Below are 17049 nucleotides of genomic sequence, written 5' to 3' on the forward strand. Positions count from 1 at the left end.
GCGGCATGCACTGCACGAAATGTCACCGGGTTATTTTCATTTTAAATATCTATTCTATTTCTATTATCTATTTTAAATAATTATTTTCATTAATCTTATTAATAAAGATTTGAATCTTATATCATTACACAGTATATATCACATTTAGGAAACTAATTTTGATCAGTGCCCTTAACTTGCATGAAATGTCAATAATTGTGAAATATTTCGCAATACAGCCACTGCATCCGTTCTGGCATGGGCAATCTCCACTGTACTTTGACTGGCGACGCGGTGACCCCAATTACCAATTCTCAAGCCCACGTTTTCCGCTCCCCAACTGCCGCTTTCCACCATTTTCCACCCATTCACACGTCCATCTTTCTCTAATTCCGCTTGATGCCCAAACATGATTTTACACCTCGACCGCTTCCAATTGCGGTATTTGCGTGCCTGCAGCGTCTTAGGTAGAAGTTGCGAGGAAACTCATTGGCCCAAAGGAATGGAAAGGGCGGGAGATTGGGGAGAAAGTGTGGAGAAAGGCGGGGCAGCAGCACAGGGTTCTTCTCTGGTTGTGGACCCAAAAATGTGGCCGTGTGGCGCCCCAGCAGCTTCATACATCATTCAACAATGAGCGGTACCGTAAAGGTCGTCTTTGTATCTGCGTGTGTGTGTGTGTGTGTGCTTTGCATGTGTGCATGTGTGCGTGTGCGCACCGGATGTCATTTGTATAAGTTCATATGGCTGGGATTTCCAACTGGCGGCAAAGTGGAAAAGTGAAATAAGCGCAGCTTTATATGCACATACATATATGTACATATATATATATATATATATACACATTTCCCTTTGCTCCTCAATGCTTTTCGCACTTTTTCACTTTGCCGCTTCGATTCAGAAATTTTAAGGCGATGAAGTCGACTTTTCGCCCGGGAAAGTGCGCCATAAGTTATAAATTCTTCAGTTCGGAGCGTGCAAGTGCAATTAATGCGTATCGGGTAAATTATTCCCTTGATATATTATCAGCTATGTGAAAAGGGGAATTAAGGCAAAAGATAGGTTTCAAATTAACTATATTAAGTCGCAGGCAGGCAAAAATAACTCACACTTTTCAATTGGTAATTTAATGCGATAGGAGCAGATAAATATTTGATTTATGTCAAAATTTTGTTGACCTTGTATGGTTTGTTAATAATAAAGTGTAATTGTTTAAGATGCAAATCAAATTGTTCACATTCATGTATTAATAATGGTTCGCAATTCATAGCCTCGATTCAATAATTTAAAAATTCACGATTTTCTTTTAAAGCAATTTTATTTGCGGAGGATCATTGTAATCCAATATTTAACTTTCGGTTGTTTAAATACTGAGAATCGCTGGCCGCAGAGATTGTAGGTTTATACATATATATATATATATATATATATATATATATATATATATATATAGATATATAAATAATTTTCATTCACTCTGTTCTCACTTATCGCTTCGCTGCACAACCCGCTTTCCACCTTCCGTCCAAAAAGGTTCCCCTCGCACTTTTCACGCCCACTGCGGTGGCGGATTTTCACTCCGCATTCCCCTCTATTGACCACAATTATGAGGTGCTTTTAATCATATTACAGTCACCGACTCCCCCGCCGCATCTCCTTTGTGGTCCTGTGACCGCCGAGGCGTGTCTCAGTTGGCTTATTTTTCATTTCTCCATTGCCCCGCCGACCACTTCCTTCATTCCCTCGCTCTTGGTTGGTCTTCAAGCTCCCGAATTTAGCTCCCCTACTTTCATTTTTTCCTGTGCATTATTTTCAGCTACCCTTGACCTTCGGTCGCCCAACTGCCACGCCCCCACCGCACCAGCGCCTCTCTGGAATCACTGGGCCCAGCTAGGTGGTGACCTTTTTGAATGAGTCTCCACGGAATAAGCGCGTCCGCATCGCTGACTATCTGAGCAGCGGCAGAGCTCCAAGTGGAGCTCCAATTGGAGGTCAGTGGTGGCAATTGGATAATGTTGCTATATTGGCTTAGCTAAAAAATCCAATCCAATCTTCAAGTAGCTGAACATCCACCTGAAGTAGCTAATCACATATTTAGAGAATACACTTCAGACTTTTATACCATAAGATTAACAATCCTTCAAAATCGATTTCGTATCCAGGAAGTGCAATTAAAAGTCCAAAAATATATAGATATTAAAGAGCTTACCACCGGAAAACCCCAATTTGGCTAGAAAATAGAAAAGTTGCCAGCACTGTAGGCGATGGGGTAGGGGGCGCTGGGGGGCAGGGCGGTTGGTTGGGTTCGGTTGGCGGACTGCTTATCGCTTTTCTATTAGACACGTGCCACGACCACGCCCACAGTCGCCCCCCATCGCAAGCGCCCCCTTTTGTGGCCCACAGCATTGTTCGTTGGAAAAGTTTTTTCGGGCGCAATTCGAGACACAGAACAGCGACAAATTTCGCATTTCCCATTTTACCATTTTCCATTTCCCATTTCCCAACTTGCCTTGCGTTTCCCTTAATATTATTATTATTGTTGTTATTCGGTTGTCCTCAACTTAAGTGATTCATTTGCGCTTAAGACACAAATGATTTCGTTCAAATTCAGCGCTCAGCGAACTAAGTAAATAAGTCAGCCAAGTCCTGTCCCACGGAGCCAAGGAACTTACTTACTTTCGTTTCTCGTTTTTCGAAAACCGCAAAATGTAAATGCAAAGTGCGCATAATTTTCCGAGACATGGGAGTGGGGCTTTTCAGGGCAATTTTCCAGGGATGTAGGGGGGTTTTTTCAGGACAGGTCTCTTCTGTGCCTAATTGACTGCCGTTTTCAAGTGGAGTTCGGCGGGAGACGACGGGTTATTATGCCAGACTTTTAAAAACAAGTTTTCATCGCTTTACCACCGCTGCTCGAATTTTTATGCACAACACACGCCATGGAAAATGCTTTGAGCCAGCCGCAGTCGAGCAGCAAGGGAAAAGCTGGAAAAGCTGGAAAAGCGGCGGACGGACAGAGACAGTGACAGGCAACTGACACCCGGCGCAATATAATTTACAACGACGCTGGCCGTTGACCAGCGGAAAAGCGCAAATTTTCCACCACCAGAAACTTCACGCGATTACACCGGGAAAATGGCAAGAAAACAGAAATTATAATTATGAGAAGAGTTATTAAGGGCATTTCTAAAATACCAATCCGTATTGTTTATACTCTTTAAAAAATATCTTTGCTTTCATTTCATGGCATGCCATTGCCAACGAAAAATGTGAATCACAAAGAAGGATTTTCTAATGAGCAACTCCAAACTGGCCAAATAGCAAAGTTTTCCTTTTCGCATGTGTGTCCGAGTGTGTGGTTTTGTTTGCAGAGCTAGCTGGCTGCTGTTCGGAAAAGCGGGAAAATTAAGCTCATTATTGCATTTTGTTGGAAACAATCAGAAGTAAAGAAAACTCAGCTCAAAACCCTAAGCCAAAGAGAAGGCACAAAGGGAAAAGTGCTGGCTATAATTGAGTTAAAAGCGAACTGTGGGTGGCGGGTGGCGGGTGGCGGGAAAAGTTGTATTCGAATTATTGAAGCGATAAATACATTAATTAAAGTCAAGTTGCTCATAAATAAATAAAATCTGCTGAAAAGTAAACGAAACAGCCAGACAAGAAGAAGCAGAGACCGAAAATTATAGGGGGGTGTAAAGGGGAAAATCGGGGCAGGAAAACAGGTGGGAAGATGGTGAAAAGTCAAAGCCAAAACCATTAATGAAAGCGTCGAAAGAAGTTGAGAAACGGCGACATTTAAGAACAGGCAGGGGTTTTCTTTTTATTTTCCCGTTGCTCTTTTCCTTTTTTTTTATTTTACTTTTTTTTTTTTTTTGTGCGCGTGTTGAATGAAGTTGAAGTGCGGTCACAGTTGCGGTTAGTGAAAATGGCCAAGTCGGAGGTAATTGCTCAGCTGAATTGATGAAGAGAAGCTTAATGAAGAAACGAGAAAAGTCAGCGAAAAAGGTTCGAGGGTCGGAAATGCGCCAAATGTAACGGAGACTGGGTAAATTGATTTAAAAGTACTGTTAAATAAAGTTCAAACCGAAGGCTGTCCGCTGGCAAAAGTGAGCTTATGTGCCCAAATATATTGGCCATCATTTATCATCAAATATTTAAATAGTCTTATTAAAAGCCCCTTCATTATGGCTTTAAACTAAAGGGAATGTTAATGTAAAAGGGAAAAACCTGATACTTGGCTGAAACATCTCTTCTTATTTGCAGCAGCACTGCAGGTTATTCTGTCTCATTAACCAGCTAAGGGTTTTGGCCCATAACAAGACCACCCCCAACTCCCTCTCCTGGTCCAACCCTGCAGTTTTCCAGCTAAGAACTCCCCATTCCACCAGCCCCACGGGCAAAGCTGCCTTCTAATGAGTCGCTATGGCATTTTCCCAGGCATTAAAATGAAATGGAAACTTGAACGCAGCCGGGAAAAGCGATATCCAAGCAAGTATATAGCGGGCATAAATAAAACTATATAAGTATGTGAGCGTGCGGGAAATATGGAGCAAACTGCGTGACAGGTGAAGAGCCCCGCCAGTTGCAACTTGACATCAACTCGCCGCTTAACATCAATTAAAGATCTACAAAACCTAATCTAAGCACTTAACCCACAACCCGAGGCGATAGTGGGCGACACCTCAAGTTCCTCAGCCTCGAATGGCATGGATGGGTTGGATGGGTTGGATGGATTGGATGGGTTGGATGGTATGCCCACACCGGCACAGGCAGCACTTTTCTTACTCCGCTTGAAAAGGATGCCCGAAAATCCGGCCGAGCGTGAAAACTTCATCGTAGGATGAACGCCGCCAGGTGAAGGCGAAAGTTTGCCAGCGACGACGTGCAGCTCATGAAAAGGAGTTCACCGCGGGTCGGCAGAGCATCACCACCACCGCCATCCGAAATCCTTGCTGGGAAGTTTCGTGCAGGATAATTATGAAAGCGCCTATCGCGATGTCTTCTAATGGCGGCGACGACAGCCAAACAAAAGCGCTGAAAGACAGCTGTCTTCCGACCCCCGAAAAAAACCCCGGGATCCACAAAGTTATCATCCATCCGACCTCTCGTCTTGGTACACCGCAAAATAAGATATATATACATACAAAGTTATTCACTTACAATCAGTTAATAAGCACCACAAAAAATGACAAAGCTAAACTATATTAAATGAAGAAGGCTCCAATATATATATATTTTAACATATTTAAAATTTGTGTGATTTGTTTATAAACATGTTTCTTTATAGTTAGCCTCCACATGTTGCATAAATTCTAATTCATCTGATTAATAGATGCATTCAGCCCGTTGTAACTAGCAATTTCCCGCTGTGCAGGTGGCCACTTCAGGGCACCCAGTCCGCTCTCCATTAAGTTGGAGCTCCGGCCGTATAACAGCCACGTAAATATAATTAAACCATACATCAACGTGAAATATGTCGACTCTGCGACTGCGACTGCGACTTCGTCTAGGAGTCGAGGTGCCGTTAAGTTGCCGTATGTGCGATGGCGATGGCGATGGCGATGGCATACGGGATGGATATGTGGCAGGACCCTCGGGGATGGATTGGCATCGTCGCCTTCTCGCCAGCTTTATTCCCATCTCGCCATCTTACCATCTCGCACACCGACGACAGCCCCTTAGAGCCCGGAAAAGTACAAACAGCGAACTCCGTAACCCGGAACCCTCGAATCCGAACGCAAAAAGGGGGCACTAATTCAATCCCTTCTGGGGCAGACAAACAACGTCGGTGTAAAATAAAGAACAAGCTTTGCTATAATTAATCTCGAGCTTATTAAATCATTCCTCAAATGAGAAAATTTTCGGCGGAAGCACTTAAAAATCAACCAAATTTGCAAACACCTAGAAAATGGTAGGATCCAATACAATTATTCAAAATATCTGACAAGGATACGAAAATGCGATTTAATGCCCGTTGTCAAACGAGGAAGGCGAAAATCTCATTTGAATACCGCAATCGCTGGCAGTGCGTGGGATTAGTCCTTTTTAGCGAACCCCGAACAACTGAATAACCAAACAAGCCAACAACAAACGCCAGTTCCAAGGAACCCGCAACAAGGGTATCCATAGTTCCGCATCATGGACACAATGGGGAAGCCAAGAGCTTAGTGCTGTCGTGTTCGCTGGCAAGAAAAGGTAATATAAATACACGTGAATATAAAGCAGAATTGTAATTATGTGCTTAACGTGATCGATGCGATGCGATGCCGCTGCCGATGTAATACCTCCGCTGCCAGCAGCCCTTTTCCTCCACCCGGTGCCTGGAAAACCGCAACGCTCGGAAACCACCAAGCCAAATGGCAGCCCCATGCTATCCCAAACCCGAGAGAACTCCTTGACATAACCCACCAGGTGCTGAATATCCGGAATATCCTACCCTATGCATAAAAGTGGTGGGAAGTTGGCGAGCATTTGAATGGCATCAAGACAAGTTGGCTCTAATTTAATTCCAGCGCTGACTTTTGGTGATGATGATGATGGCGATGATGTTCATGGTGATGATGACTGCGTCGAGGATGAGTTCGTAGCTACGCTGATGACGTTGAGGTTGTACTTAATGCTGTCGGAATATATTCCACACTTAAAGCCAACGAATTCGAACTTTATGGCTTAAAGCCTCAGATCGCAAGTGTGCGTTCTCACTTCTTATAGATTTTGGAATGTGCTGCTTGTTTATTATTCTACATTCGAGCAAATAACTTAAAAATAAGTTATTCTTGATACATAATCAAAACTGGCGCTATAAGCTGCTTAGGGTGCGACGAGCCTAATTAATGGTAATACAATTATAATTATACTAATCAATTCCACAACTTAGTGCACCCGAGCGCAAAGTTGTACAATTTTGTGAGAGCCCTGAGGGACTTTTAGTCCTTTTTCTTTTTTTCTTTTTTTTTTGTGAAGTGGAAAGGGTGGAAAAGCAGGCACTGACTGATTTTCCCCTGTTGACACTCTTCGATGGCTTTTTCCCAGCCACGGCGAATGCGAAAGGAGCACTTCACCAATCACCTGTGGTTGAGTCTTAACCCCTGTCATCGGCATATTTATTGGCGAAAGGGGCGTGGTTGGGGGGCTTTTCGCAAAAAAAAAAAACGCTAAAATAATGAGCTACTTAAAAGAAATTTGTATGTATGCACCTGGTTGGCTGACTGGCTGGCTGGCAACCAAAGTGCAGCAAGGATGCATCAAGCTGGGCGGCCCAAGGAACTTGCCTAATGCGAATTTGCCTACCACCCAGGCAACTGTAGTACACCCCACTTCCCACCGTTTTTCCTGCCCGAAAGGACTATAAATTTCCGGAAAAATGTTGGAGGTAGGTGTTTTTGAGGGGGGATTGGGAGGATTGGGGCATGGGGCATGGCTAGGCAACTAGCTAGCTGGTCGGAAAGAGGACTCGATTGACGGGATTTCTGGCCCGGGGAGTCTAATGATGGCTGCTCTCGTCGGCAGGAAGGGGCGTGGAGTGGAGTGCAGACCTCACCAACTAAGACAAACTAAAGGAAGACATGAAAATTTTCGATATCCGTGCCTAACGACTACGTGTGTGTGTGTGTGTGTGTGTGTGTGTGTGAGAGAGTGTGTGCGGCAATGAGATTTTAAGAGCTTCCTTCTTCCTTTCTAAGCAAAAATTTGTTATCGCCATTGGCAGGCTGAACCAGTGAAAAATACTATATTACAAGGTACATATACATCTCTATATATAGTATATATAGCTCTAACGAGCCATCCGCTGCCGATCCCATGGGGTTTTCGTGGATTGGCGAGGAGGGGAGGTGGCAGGCGGCAGGCGGTGGTTGACTGGCGGTAAAAGAACCTGGGGACTTGGCCCGATTTGCTGCTTGTCTTGCATTTAATGTCACACGCTTCATTATTTCTAATTGGCAAATTTTCAATCAGCAAACGAACAGCCTTGGACCTACGAAGTGGGTGGCGGATGGAGGTAGATTTTTGGGCGGTGGGCTGGCCTATTCCCAGCGCGTAAATTTGGCTGTGCTGTGACTTAACAACTTCAGAATTCAATTATGCGACACAGAGCGAAATCAACATTATTGATAAGCCGCAAGGACAACGGAAAATGGGGGCGCAGAAGATGGGCGGGGATAGATAACCAGTGGGTGGCAATGGGCGGTGTGCTCTATCCAGCCAGCATGGTGGCAATAGATTGAGATAGGGAAAGCAAAGCGAAGTGAGAGCGCAGAGGAGACGCAGTGCCAACTAACCGACAAAAGTTTGCCTCCTGGAAAACCAGGACAGGACCTCGGAACGAGGAGGACGAGGAGGACGAGGAGGACGAACAGGACGAACCAGGCCAACAAAAGAAAACGTAATGCACAAATTATCGTAATTATAAATTAAGTCGACGTTGGTTTGCTTTCGCAAAAATAGGAAGGAGTGCTGTTAGGAGGGAGTGTTGGAGAACAGGCAAAGGCACAGTGGAAATGTTGGAAAATGTAATGAAAAATACTTTTTGCACAAACTACCCAAACTACACCCATCATCTGACCACCCACCCGCCGCCGTCTGACTGGCATTCGAAAATAGATTTCCCACTATATATATGCGTATATAATGGCCAGTAATTCTCTGGGCTTCGGGGGAAGTTTGGAACGACCGGAGGTCTTACAAAGTTGCGTCTTCTTCGCTGTGTAAAGTGGAAAACTTTTTCCAGCGCTATCCCCACTAACCAGTTCCCCTTTAATGCAACAACAGATATATATATATATATATATATATATAAAGCAGTTGGGCCAAGAGGAACAAACAACTAAAGCTTTACCCAAAGCTTGTGAAAATTTCACTTATTGTTGTTGCCTCCGGCTGTAAATGAAGCCATTTTCTGCGGGGGGGGGGGGGGGGGGAGGGGGTTTAGTGGGTGGTAGGTTCTAGTGATGAAATGTGGGCATGGAGGCTGAGCTACCGTTATGATGGCTCAGCTAACTCAGCATTATTGGGTCGAGCGCTTCTAATTGTTGGCCAACTACAACCGACAAATGCCCAAAACCAGCCCCAACCTTTCCACGCAAATTCCTTGGCCATAAACCAAAAGCGTTAATTGAGCGCCGCAGCCAAAAGTCTCAGACAAAACAGTAGCATTAAATAGATACAAGAAACTTCAAAACAATTGAATCGCCTCAAGTGTTATAGTCCTTAAGGGAGCGGGGTGGGGGTGGGGGGGTTGTGGCAAGGCACTTAGAAAAATTTACAACTTTTGTGGGGAGTGGGTTGGTTGCCCCTCACAAATGTGGCAACTATTAAAATTGTTGCTGTCCAAAACTAGAATTAATTCTGAACATGGGATATCCTTCGAAATAACGAACGAATTTGAATTGTCATTTGAGCAAGATTGTTTGCCTATCAATTGCAATAAATGGTATTTAAAACGTATATATATAGCTGATATACGATATTAAGCGAAACTACCCTTTGATTTTCGATTTGCAAAGATTTATGACGGCAATCTTGAGCAAACAATTTTTTGTTTAAAAAATAGCCACTCACTTATAGCAATTTTCACCGGGTTATCTTCGCAGGCCGATCGCTTCGAATGGTAAATGCGGCACTCCGCTGCTGAAGGATGCCGATACAGATACAGATACAGATACACACACAGATACAGATACAGATACAGATACACTTTCCCCAAGACGACATATCCCACCCTGGGGCATCATCAGTGCACAACAACCCACACACACCCAACCGCCCCGCGGCTGACTGATGGATGTCCTGGCCGGAGGCATTTCCCTCTGTGCATAAGTAGCTGGGAAATTAACGCAGAAAAAGGACGAGAAATATTGGAGGGGCAGGGCGGAGCAGCTGTAGTGCGTGCAAAATGGCACAAATACCAAGGGGACAAAAAAAAAAGAAAAACAGGATGCTAAGACAGCGATTGATGCGTGACATGGAATGGGGAAGGGGGGCTGCTGAATTCCATTGAATGGTTATAAATTGAAAATGACTAAATGAAATGAGTAAATATTGACAGATTGACTGAAGTTGGCAGGCAAGGGCACTCCGCAATCATTCCGCCCGCGATTTTGCCATGCAGTTTGACAAGGCTAATTTGTTGATTTGCTTCAATTTGGCCACCACTCCACTATATCCACCCTGGTCTGCCCATTTTATCCGATCGCATCGTATCGGATCTAATCTCGTTATTTTTGTCATTAGCATTCGAGTTTTGTTCTGGTCGATTCCATTCCAGTCCAGTCCACTCATCAGTCCATGTCTGTTTCGGTCAGCTGGAGGAGCATTGAGCAAAGTTTTTTGTGCTGCTAATGAGCTTAGACTTTTGGAGTGGGAGTGCCCGAAAATGAACGGAAGTAATTATAATGGCTGCTGACATGATTTTTGGCATTCTAATTGAATCGAGAGAGGGAGAGAGAGAGGTGGAGATAGAGAGCGTCCCATCTCAACTTTCGGGCACTTGCCAACTGGTGATGGCAAGAAAAATGGTCTTCACTTCACAAAAATCCAATTTGGTCGAGAATGTCGAAAAGTAGCCAACGCATTTGTAATTATAATATTTCTAGAGTTATTTTCAGATACGCAGATTTGTACACAATGCAGCTAAAAATATCGCAACAAAGGAATAAAGAATGGCTATCTTTGGGAATTCTGTGTGAGCTGAGCACATTCAATAAATTCGGTTTGGTTTCGTTTGCTTTGTTATGCGTTGTAACCAAGATAATACATTTGTTGCGGTGAATTTCTATCTGGCCAATAAATGCACTCCATTGATGGCAATCAATGGCATAATCCGAAAAAATATTCTATTATAAACTTATGTCTATTTGTACTTATTTTCTCGGAAACGGAGCTCTATTGAATTACGTGCATATAAAGTCCACAAATCAAGAACTGAAAATCGGGTTTATAAAAATACGTCAAAGGCAATCGAATAAATTATATTACAATTTCCATTGCTAACAGTGCGAATAAGCAATTTGGTAACTATGAAAAAAGTGTTGCCATCTTTTTGCGCTCCATTTTTATTTGTCGAAATATGCAGCAAATAAGAGGAAATATGTATTTCATGTATACGTTATATTATGCTGAGTGTTGCCTATTTTTCGGGGCTAATATTGATAACCAGCAGATAAGTAAGCCAAAGGGAGAATTTCATTTTAATTAACAATCAAAAAGGGAGATACAAAATATTAGTTGTTTGAAATTCGTTAAAAGCCACAAATAAAACATTGAATAGTTCGAATGCCGCAAGCTTTAAACTTCCTGCAAATTGGCTTTAAAAGTCTTCAAATTAACCAATTCGGCTTATTCAATGATACCAATACCAAGTCCCCAAAAATACACCCATAAATAGACTGCCATATCGTTTTGCTGCAATAACAGACAGCATTTGCTCCCCCAATGCAATGCAATGAATACGTATACGTTTACTAAGAAAATATAGGTTCAGCAAACCCAGTCACTGGGGTTTTAGCCAAGACATATGCCTCACGTCTGATCCCCCAGTTTATCCAGCAGCCAGCATCCCCAACTAGACCTCCTCTATGGCATTGGCCGTATAATAAATCGAAGTCACGACAAATATAAATAATAAAATGTATTTTATTTTATTCCCATTGCCGTGCCCCCGCGTTTGCATTTCAACGTGCTTTTAGTACATAAATCTCGGGCTTAGTTGGCGGTCGGAAGCAAAAGCCCAAGCCCAATCCCAATCCCAAACTCACACCCAAGCCCGAAAGTCCAGAGCAAAGGCAGTCGTCGAGTCAGGGGCAAATAAAATACGTAGAATATAAAATAAAAAAATAAATAAAAGTAAATAAATAAAATAAAATAAAATGATATAAAGGGGCGCCTGAAACAACAGACACGAGTCGTGCGCATCAAAACCTATCCTATACCATTCGAGACCATTCCATTCCCTTTCATTTTGCTGTATGAATATTGTTTGTGCATATTTGTATAATAAAAAATAAAAAACAAGAATGGCCAAAGAAAAAACAAAGAGCAAAGGAAGAAGTAACAATAACAAATCCAATATTAGATGGCTATAACAACAATGCGTTCAAGTATGAAGCAGGGGCGCCGAAAAGGGGGCCAAAAAGGGGAGTTCCAGAGTTATTTTCGAATGGGGGGATGGCTCACTGGTACTGGCAGCTGGTGCCAAGCGAACCAAAGCAAAGTCTGATGTACACGTTTATGGCTATTTGCGATTTTGCCGAGCAGCAGCTCAATAAAAGCGACGACTCGACTAGGGAGGGCCAAACCGAAACAATGACAGACGATATACCCTACACTGAGCAGATGCGATTAAAAACGCACACTATGCGGGTAAAAATATGATTTATCTAAATAAGCTATTTTCTATAATCATAATTATAATAATTAAGCTGTTCTAAATGCGATGTTTACCTGAATTCAACTGTAATGAGTCCTCCGAAAACAGTGATGATATAATCTGAAAATAAGATAAAATATTATTATATTATATATATTATCGTTGGTTTAAAATTTACACTAGCACTAGTTGCCTGTCATCAGATTGGGCATATATCCCTTTAAAATGTAAAGTACCAGCCCCCGTTTCGCGCAGTGTGCGACAATCGAAAGCAAGACGAGAACAAGCTGCGAGGGAGTGTTAACCATGGACAATGGCTCCCCTCCGTCGCGTGGAGGAGCTTATTCCGAGGTGATTTTAAAGGCATTAAGCAAAAGTGGCGGACAAAAGTCGTGTGGAATGGGGCGATTGTTCGGGCTGAAGTGGATAATCGTGAAATGATGCCACAATTACCTTTTCTCCGCCCTCCAGAAAACTGAGAACCGTGCCATAATCAAGAGCAATAAAACATAATAGGAACCTTTTCCCCGACCACTAATTTATTCAAAAGGGTCTTTGGAAAACTACTACTGCTCTTTCTTAACGAGCTGGGTTGCCACGCACACCAAGTGTTGCCAAGTGTGCCCGAAAATGTTCTGCACTAACACCCAAAATCTAATTTATATCACGTTAATGAGCTTTTATGTCAAATTTTTGGGGGTTTGGCGGGGTTTGGGCAAAAGTTCTCCAAAAGGTCGATCCAATAAGTGGGGTATTCAAAGGCAGAGGCAAATAAATAATAATAAAAAAAAAGACAAAAACAAAAGGGCCTAGAAATGCGAGAAATGTTCGAAAAACTGTCCATTGTAAAAAGTTCGCCCATGGCTTATCAAACCAAATTTGTGGCAATAAAACGAAATGGTAGGGGAATGGCGAATACGGAACGACAGGATTTCGTGAGGGGATATTTCTGCCGAAAGGAGAAGAAGGATAATGCCCCATGACTAAGCCAATAACCAAAAGGTTATTTAATATTTGGCAGTGGCGTGGCCTTAAAAAAATACGAGAAAAAACACCCTTTCTTGGCTCTACGGCTCCACTGGTCCACATTTTTCACCGATTTTCCACCGCGCAGATTCTCCGCCAAATTCGAGCCAAGTTCGCACTTTTTCTTCCGCTCATTTTTCCGCTTTTGCCGCCAGAAAAAAAAAATAAAGAAAAACATACACACACACAAAACATCAAAGCCGGTGAAAGGCGCCGCCAAGGACGAGGGCGTGGCCAGACTTTCGCCCATTTTGCCGAACTTTTCCCTCTCTTGTTTGTAGTTTATTTTGTTTCTCTTCTTTCGAGTTGAGTTGAGTTGAGTTGGGTACTCCAGCAATCGACGGCCTGCGGCCAAATATTAAACAAATCTAAGCGAAACGTAACGAAACGCATTGCAAAGTTGTCAACTCGCTCCGATAACACGCCCCTCCATCCCTCCCCTCCCCCCATAAAAGAAAAAAAAGAGAGGGAAAGAAATCCCCATCTCATCCGTAGTCCTATATCACCATCACCACCCCCTGGAAATCCCAACCTCCGGCAAGCCCACGGATTTTGTGTTTCGCTGCCTTTTGTTTGGCGGCAATGGGGAAAAACGAGAAAAAGGCAAAACATTCGCAAATTTAAATGCAAATTACCAGACAAAACTGATGAGCAGAGCCGGCGCAGCGGGGAGAGGGGGAGTGCAAAAGTGTGTACAAAAGTATTGACAGTATAGAAAATAATGGCCTAAATAAAGCCCAAAACAGGTGCCTCTCACAATAAGCGGCTTGAAATGGAGAGGGATGCGAAAAAGTCTGGCTGAAAACGGCAGCATATGTCACGTAAAACTAAATCAGAAATTATTACGAAACTTTAGTGGGAAATGTGACTCAAATGGCAGTTAATATGCACAAATTTATATATAATATTTAAGAAATATATGAATTTTATTTGATTATTTAGATTTAAGTGCTAGTATATATTATATAATATAAAAGATATCAAAGTTACTTTTACTATGCTTTATTACTTTACTTATTTTTCATATTTCAAATGACGTTTCTTGCCTTAAAATGTCAAAGGTCATCTCAGCTACATTATCATTTTGAACGACTGAAGTTCAACTGGCAGTTGATATGCCTTACTTTTTATTGCCAGAGACAAATCTCGGCTCATTTGGAGCATTTCAGTGTGTTTAGAATAGCGATACATGATTACTCCCAGCTCGGTAGTTCTGCCACGCCCACCACCGCCCAAATAAACCCACCACACACACACACATGCGGAGGGAGTAGGCACATCAACAGGGGAAAAGACTTGTTGGCTCGGCACGCACATACGCAATATTTTGATGCGATTTTGTGGTTCGCCAAATGATTTCGCTGATGTTCATTCCACAGACCCCATTCGGATGGCGGGAGAGGAGGAGGGGCTTATGGGCACCATACCCACCCTTTAGTCCCTCAGAGGGCGGGGGGCTTTGGGAAAAGGAGGGGGCGGTGCAGAGCGACTGGCAAAGGGAGGAGCAGACTGGGATTTGCTGCTATGTGACAACATGACAAAGTTCTCCGGCAACCAAGAGATTTGTACCGTTGTACCCCCTCACATTTGCCACCAGGTTTTCGCTCAGTGTTTACCCGCCTTTAACCTCTACCATCGCTACCTGGCTACCCCCCTACCCACCTGCCCCCCCTCTGGGCCCATTCATGTTGGTCAGATCCCCATCGAGGTTTTTCCTGGCATTCGTTTGTTGCTCCGCCGTGAAAATCTGCGGTTCGCATCCCACTGAAAAAGGGTCCTAGAGTCCTAGGGTGAATGCAAATTAAGCAAACCTCCATTTGGTGACACAAATGTCGGGCTTTCATCTTCATGAATCCAAAACTGTTAGCCATTCCACTGGCATTAGTCAATGAACGAATATTTCAGTTAAAGGTAGCACGAAAAAAGCATTAAAAAACAGGCAATGAAAAACTCGAATTGTCCAACTGAATATGATTGAAAAGCATATAATCTTAATCTATATAATATAATATCTTAATATAGAGTAATCTTAATAAAGAATCTCCGTAAATGTAGCCTTTAAATAGTCAGTCACAAGCTTAATTCTATTTTATATTTTTGGAATGGGAGCGATGAAAAGTATTAATAAATAATTGTTTATTTTTCATTGCTTAAATAAATAGCGATACTCCTCGCTATTCGACCTTCACAGTTTTGTAAAGTAAAATAAAAAAGGGAGTGGGTGGTGGCCTAATCATTGAAAGCAACGACTTCCAAATGAGCTATTCCAGCATTATGAACGGCCGGGGCCATCAAGTGTAACTCCTTTATTTGTTTAGTACTCATAAATACGGGTTTCATTCGTTTCCATTCGAGGGTTCTGCGTGCCAGCCACTCGCTGAATAAACAGAACATTCATTTGGTCCGCAGTCAAAGACAATTTCTGGGTGCCATAGTGGCCCATAACTCAGGCAACTGAATCAGCACTTGACTCTGCGACTCCGGACTTTGGGACTCCCGGACTTTAGGACTCTGACTTTGTCCTGTCCCTACTCAAAATTCACAAAAATTTATGCACTCCTCCGCTCTTATTATATACATATCTATATAGCCACATTCATATATTCGCTATGTATGTATGTGTATCTGAACATTATTACATTTGAGCCCGACTGCTCTGCGCTTTGACCATATCGTTGGTGGTCTGGGGGGAAGGGGGGTTGAAGAGTAGGTCCCAAATTCCCAACGAACCAAGCGACAAACTTCATGACAGAACCTTTTTGCCCCTCAGCCCTTTTTCACACAGCTATTTACTTATGTGGGCGGTGTTGGCGTGGTAAATTTGCTAAAAATCGTGCGAGACACTGCGTTGAAATAAAAACGAAACGAAACGAAACGAAATTTATTATTTATTTATTTCCTTATCACTTTGTATGCGACACAAAACCGAAAACCGCACAGTGGCCCGCCCTCGCCTCTATGCGAAATGGCCCAGACTTTGGCCACAATGGGACTGGGCCACAAAAGTGACAGGGAGCAAAGCTAAGGCAAACCAATTGCTAGCCACCGAGGAAATAAAAGTAATAGTTCGCTATATATGGTGGTCGGGGGCGTTTAGGTGCTCCAATGGGGGCGGCGGAGCGGGAGGGACTTCAGCTTCTTCAGCTTGACCATACCGGGCACGCATTTGCGATTAGAAAAAGGATACACGTAATTTTTGTCCTACGTCCTTTTTTACGAGTTCTCGATCCGCTCGTAATAAAAGTGCGAACGTCGGTGGCAAGGTGACAAGTTAGCGGTTATTATTATGCCAAACGCCCACCGCCCCTCTGCCAAACCCAAAAAAAAAAAAAAAAAAAAAAAAAAGGAAAAGAAAAAAGGAAAGGGAAACGGAGAAAACTTTTCAACGACGACAAGCGCATTTACAATGGATTTGTTTTTAAATTGGAATTGGTTTTGCTTTCGGGTATTTTCGGTATTCCATATTGGATATTCCGTTTTGGATTACTCTCCACATTTCGGCGTCGAATGCACTTAGAGAATTGTTTGGAACCGTTGACATGATTGGTGTGACCAAAGCTTGCACATAGTGTGACCCTCACAGCACAAAACTATCGTTAATTAGTTAATTTTTGTAAGCTTCGTTTAAAGCGAAACTTAATTCGATTCGAAATTCCAAATCAACATTACTCTACTTTTTCTAAGCGTAA

At 42.9% G+C, this 17049-nt stretch overlaps 1 protein-coding gene across 1 annotated transcript in view; it reads right to left on the bottom strand.

The window, feature by feature from the left end:
* Positions 1-17049, bottom strand: part of LOC6612267 — a 56267-nt gene that overhangs the window by 30841 nt on the left and 8377 nt on the right. The window contains exon 2 of the mRNA XM_002036741.2: positions 12409-12454. The gene's annotated coding sequence lies outside the window, so the exon portion shown is untranslated. The remainder of the gene's footprint in view (positions 1-12408; positions 12455-17049) is intronic.

Source organism: Drosophila sechellia, chromosome X (genome assembly GCF_004382195.2).
Source record: "Drosophila sechellia strain sech25 chromosome X, ASM438219v1, whole genome shotgun sequence".
NCBI classification, from domain to species: Eukaryota; Metazoa; Arthropoda; class Insecta; order Diptera; family Drosophilidae; genus Drosophila; species Drosophila sechellia.